This window comes from Humulus lupulus, chromosome 7, assembly GCF_963169125.1.
Source record: "Humulus lupulus chromosome 7, drHumLupu1.1, whole genome shotgun sequence".
NCBI classification, from domain to species: domain Eukaryota; kingdom Viridiplantae; phylum Streptophyta; class Magnoliopsida; order Rosales; family Cannabaceae; genus Humulus; species Humulus lupulus.
The window spans coordinates 149,784,294-149,790,399 of record NC_084799.1 but is presented as its reverse complement, the minus strand read 5'-3'; positions in this window follow the sequence as shown (position 1 = coordinate 149,790,399).

The window sequence follows — 6,106 nt, the reverse complement described above, 5'->3', positions numbered from 1 at the left end:
TCTGATTATTGACCTTAGGAACACATTTTTAAACAAATGACTTAGTTAGCAAGTCCTACACTATTTTAACTACCCATTGTAACAGTCTTGGTTATCCAGGGTGTTATAACTTGGTATCAGAGTCGTCTAGGTTTAGGGATTCCTGAAGACTAGCTGGACATGTACACTCGTCATTAAAGACAAGTTCGACTCAGGATTTGGTAATTGTATATATGTGATTATATGCTTAAATGTGTGAATGAAATATAAATGCTTTATTATATGATACATATGGAGCATGAGATACTGGTAGGGCCTAGCCCTTGACTGTTGTGTGATGATAATGAGTTGTGCTTATTAGCATTACTATTGCATGTTAGTGAATATTTGAATGATTATTTGCATTTTTATGGCTTGTGGTTGGTTAAGTTCCAATGGTGGACTATGGAAAGACCGTTAACCTGTCATCATTGCCGGACTGTTGAGTCATTGATTACAGATAAACTTGGATAGCTATACATCCAAGGCGACTGATAGGACTAGCCAGCATAGGGTTTGAGGCTAGAGATGATGATCAGGGCCAGAACCCTCCGCCAGCTGGCAGCAAATACTTGAAGATATGCAAGCCCGGTTACAGAGCCAAGAAGAGCATATCCGCCTCTTGAGACAGCAGGCTTCGTCAGGGAGTGATGCCCTATTGTGCACTTGTTGTGGCACTAGTTGTACAAACACCTAAGATTGGGCACAAGTGGGAGCCACTGTATGAGTGGTTCAGGAGACAGCATCCTCCAACCTTTGAGGGAGGACCAGATCCACTGAAAGCTGAGCAGTGGCTGAGTATGATCACTTATATCCTGGATTTCATGAGGGTGGAAGGTAATGACAGGATGGCCTGTGCTACCTACATGCTTAGAGAGGATTCCCCTATTTGGTGGGAGGTGGCATCACGGACCAGCAATGTTTCTACTCTGAGTTGGGATGGGTTCAGAGACTTGTTCAGCCAGAAATACTATAACGTTGTCGTCAGGGCAGCGAAAGTGAATTAGTTTGTGGGGTTAGTGCAGGGCAACATGACAGTCACAGAGTATAACTGTAATGACCCAAATTTGCTAATAAGGCTTAGGGCCTTGATTAGCTTACCTGGAGGGCAATAAGTGATTTATTGTTATAATATGTGAATTTGTGTGAATATGTGGTTAGAAATGCATGTTTAGGTGAATTAAATATGCATGTGGGCCCCGTTTGGTTATTAAGGGCATGTTTGTAATTTTAGCCCATTGAGGGCATAAATGTGATCATTGTAATAATTGTGATATACTTGTGATATATCTGTGTTGCACGATCCAAGACAGTCCTAGGGAGCTATTAGCCAGAAAGTCACAACGGGGTCGAAAATCCGACTCAGGGTGAGTTGAGGGGTATTTCGGGTATTAGATGTTTTATGGGGTTATCAGGTTATGGAAATAAATATTTCAAGATATGATCGAGGTTAGAATGTTTAGGAGGGAATATTGGAGAAATTTACCATTTTGCCGTCGGGGACGTTTGTGGCACCCCGAGCTTTGAGGTAACCTTAAAGACCTAAGTTAAATAAAACAGAATTCAAGAAACACTTAGAAACTTGGACAAACCGACCCAAACTTCTTCTCTATCTCTCTCTTATCTTCTTCCTTGGAAGCTTGGAGGTTTTTGTGAAAACTAATTGGAAACTAAGGAATCAAGTTAGAATTTTGGAAGCTAGGAGCTGGGAGCTTAGGAGATTAACTCAGAGACTCAATTAAGCAAGGGTAAGCTTTTAAATTATCTGAATTGTGTTTGAATTTCCACTGGTGTTTGAATTTCTGCTGGTGTGTTAAGTGTTTTGCACGTTGGAAAGATGAAGAATCATCTTTGAGTTTGATGAGGTTTTGAGCTAGAATTCTTGTTAGGTTTTGTTACTGAGTCCATGGTATAACTTCTGTGATGATTAGCTTGAGTTGTTGGGTTGATTTTGGGGTTAATTGGATTGGTTTTCGTGGCAAAAATGGAGGATTTTTCTGGGTTCAAAGGGTCGGGTCGCGGCATTGTTCTTGCTGAGCCACGGCCCTCTGAAGCATTCTGTTGGCCAGTTAGAAGGGCGGGTCGCGGCATGCCCTTGCTTGTGCCGCGGCGCACCTGCCTTATTTTGGGGTTGGTCTCTAGTTGGGGGCAGGTCGTGGCATGGCCTCATGGGGCCGCGACTCTTATTGCATTTTTGGGCTTTTAAGAGGTTTTAGGCTTGGGAATCCAAAGTTTAACGCTTGGGATGGATTTTATCACCCGGATTGGTAGAATTCAAGGTCCCGAAGACTAGAATTATGACCCAAAGTTATTTAATGGATTAGAATTTCATGGATGGGTATTGTTGGTGCATTTTGACTAGGGTTTCAGTGAGGCTTGGACTAGGGGACCGTGCTCGGGACATCGGTGCTTGGAATGCTCAGGACACAGGTAAGAAAATTGTTGTACCCGTAGAGCTTATGTTGTAAGGCACGACCCTATATGATTGTGTTGCAGGGCATAGCCCCTTTGATTGCGTTTATTCATGTTTACGTATATGTTTAATTATGTTATGTGTGCATATATGTGAATGAATGGCAAGAGCCGGGAATGGCAAGGGCTGAGAACGGCGAAGGCCGGGAACGGCAAGGGGCCAGAAGCAGCATTTAGCATGCGGAGTGTGAGTTGTCAGGGCGAGACCCTATAGAATACCTAGGATATCCTCACGGTGTAGACCACGAACCCAGGGCCTGGTAAAGCACCTAGGACAGCATGGTCGTATGTGTTTAGCCTGGTGATGGCTTGTTTTTATGTTAAGTGTGTAATACGCATATGTTATCTGCTTGTGAGGGTTTTCTTGTTGGGCATCAGCTCACGGGTGCTCTATGGTTCAGGTAAGGGCAAGCGAAAAGTTGACCAACAATGAGTACGGAGAGCGTGAAGTGGCGCGTACATGTTTAGCCTGCCTGGTTGCCACGACCAGGGGTATTTTGGGAGATGATTGTACTAAATCTAGATTTTGTCGTTTAGCCAACTTCAGTTATATTTTTGAGTTGTAAATATTTCTAAACCGTATTTTGGGATCCCAAATGTTAAATGCGTTATGATTTTCAGTAAATGGAATTATTTTCAAAGTTTATGACTCTGTTTATGGTTTGATTACACTTTTGTCTTAAAACCTCGATTAGCGAGTTAAATGCACGTTTTAAACTCACTTAGTAAGGACTCTAAGGAAGTAGGGCATTACAACTTGGTATCAGAGCGAGCCAAGGTTTATGGTTTCTGGAGATTGACCGAACATGTACGCTAACTGTCAATGACAAGCTCGACTCAGGGTTGGTTGGTAATGATTGACTTATATGCTTGAATATGTGCTTGAATGCCCTGTTTGTCTACTTATTTCATATAGAGCATGATGAATGAGTTAACATATGCATGATGCCAGGGCATGGCCCGTTGTGTGTTATATGCTATATGTATGTTATGTGGATTGTTGTTTATGGTTGGCTGGTATGATTTGGGAGGTAGTTTTGGATGTTGTTATCATGCCTGATGAGCGGCGTCATTGATTGCAGGCTATATGTTGAGATGCCTTGACAATCATCGAGACTCCACGGCAATAGGGCTGAGGATGACAACTAGGGTCAGGACCCTCCACCTGCCCCATAGAATTGGCAACAGATGTTTGCTGGAATGGAAGCAAGACTAGAACGAACAGAGGAAGAACTTCGATAGTTGAGGCAGCAGGACCCTCCACAGGTCACTGGGTTGCCAGTTGAGCAGGTTGTGGTGCCAGTACCTGTTCAACCTGTTATGGAGAACAGGTGGGAACCTTTATATGAGAGGTTCAGAAAGTAGCATCCTCCCACCTTTGAGGGTGGATCAGACCCACTGCAGGCAGAGCAGTGGATGAATATGATTTCCTCTATTTTGGATTTAATGAGGGTTGAGGGGAACGAGAGGGTAGCCTGTGTTACATGTTCAGAGAGGATGCCTGCATCTGGTGGGATGTAGTAGTTCAGAGGAGGAACGTGGCAGTTATGACTTGGGAAGAGTTCAAAAACATCTTCAACGATAAATACTACAGTGTAGCAGTCCGAGCTGCGAAGGTTGACGAGTTCAACAACCTGACTCAGAACTGGTTGACAGTTACTGAGTATGCTTTGAGATTTGACCGGTTGGCGAAGTTCACGCCAGATTTGGTGCTGACTGATGTGGCAAGAAGGGATAGATTTGTACAGGGGTTGAATGTTTTGATCGCCCATGATGTAAAGATCACTTTGGATCTAGAGACTACTACCTATGTTCAGGTTGTGGAGAAGGCCCTTACAGCTGAGGGGGCCGAGGACCAGATTTGGAAAGAGAGTGCTGTTGGGCGTGATGCTAGGAGGACAGCCCGTCCTTTTATTGGATCAATTTGGGGTAGTGGCTCCAGTGAGCAGAAGAGAAAGGCCCCAGATTCTTTTTATCCTCCTAGTTCGGATAGGAGGGCACTGGGTGCTTTTAGTGGCCGTCAGGGTGGAGGTGATAACTGGAGGAGATTTCCAGTGTGTCCACGGTGTAGACGACGACACCAGGGTGAGTGCAAGATTAGGGCATGCTTTATCTATGGGAGTGCCAATCATCTGAAGAAGGACTACCCACAAGCGAGGAAAGAGGAGCCAAAGCAAGGTGACAGTCTCGCTCCTGCCAGAGTGTTTACTTTGACTCGAACTGAGGCAGAGGCTAGCCCCTCGGTTGTGATAGGTCATATTTCTAGTGTTGGTTCTTCTTATACTGCATTGTTTGATTCGGGAGCTACTCATTCGTTTGTGTCTTCTAGAGCGATAGATCAACTATGTAGACCTAGTGTTTTGTATGCTAGGGGTTTTCAGACTTTGTTGCCAACTGGGGAACTGGTAGTCTCTAGGAGATGGATTAGAGCTTTACCAATAGAGGTAGATGGTTGGGAGTTGTCTATTGATCTGATTAAACTTGCGATGGATGACTTCGATATGATCCTAGGGATGGATTGGTTATCGAAGTATGGAGCGACGATTGACTGCAAGCGTAGGATGGTGACTTTTGAACCAGAAGGGGAGGTACCCTTTGTATTTGTGGGGACAACTGGTGGACCGCGAATACCTTTGATTTCAGCATTGAAGGCTAGGGACTTGATGCTAGAAGGTTGCATAGGATTCCTAGCGAATGTGTTCGATACCTCTAGAATTATGCCGATTGGACCGGGTGAGACCAGATTGGTATGTGAGTTTCTAGATTTGTTTCCAGCAGATCTGCCAGGGTTGCCGCCGCAGCAGGAGATTGATTTTGTTATAGAGTTGCCACCAGGGGCGGAGCCAGTATCTAGAACACCCTACAGAATGGCTCCGGCGGAGTTGAAGATTCAGTTGCAGGAGTTACTGGATTTGGGGTTCATCAAACCGAGTTTCTCACCATGGGGTGCTCCAGTGTTGTTTGTCAAGAAGAAGGATGGATCTCTTAGGACGTGTATTGACTACAGGGAGCTGAATAAATTGACCATTAAGAACAAGTATCCACTACTTAGGATCGACGATTTATTTGACCAGTTACAGGGAAGAACAGTGTTTTTCCAAGATTGATCTCTGATGAGGCTACCATCAGTTAAGGATTAAAGGGGAGAACATACCAATGACCGCTTTCCGAACGAGGTATGGACACTATGAATTCCTGGTTATGTCCTTTTGATTAACCAATGCCCTAGTAGCTTTTATGGATATGATGAATTGGGTTTTCAAGGATTATCTAGATAAGTTTGTGATTGTGTTCATCGATGACATTCTGGTGTACTCTCAGTCAGAGACAGAGCATGAGCCGCATCTACGTTTGGTATTACAGTGGTTAAGGGAGCATAGGTTATATGCTAAGTTCAGCAAGTGCGAGTTCTGGTTACCGCAAGTTACATTTCTGGGCCATATCGTTAGAAGGAGGGGATTTTGGTTGACCCAAGTAAGATTGAGGGAGTGAGAGATTGGCCTAGACCGAGCAATGTTCCTGAGGTGAGGAGTTTCCTGGGATTGGCAGGGTATTATCGGCGGTTTTTTGAGGGGTTCTCCAAAATAGCTACGCCGTTGACAGAATTGACAAAGAA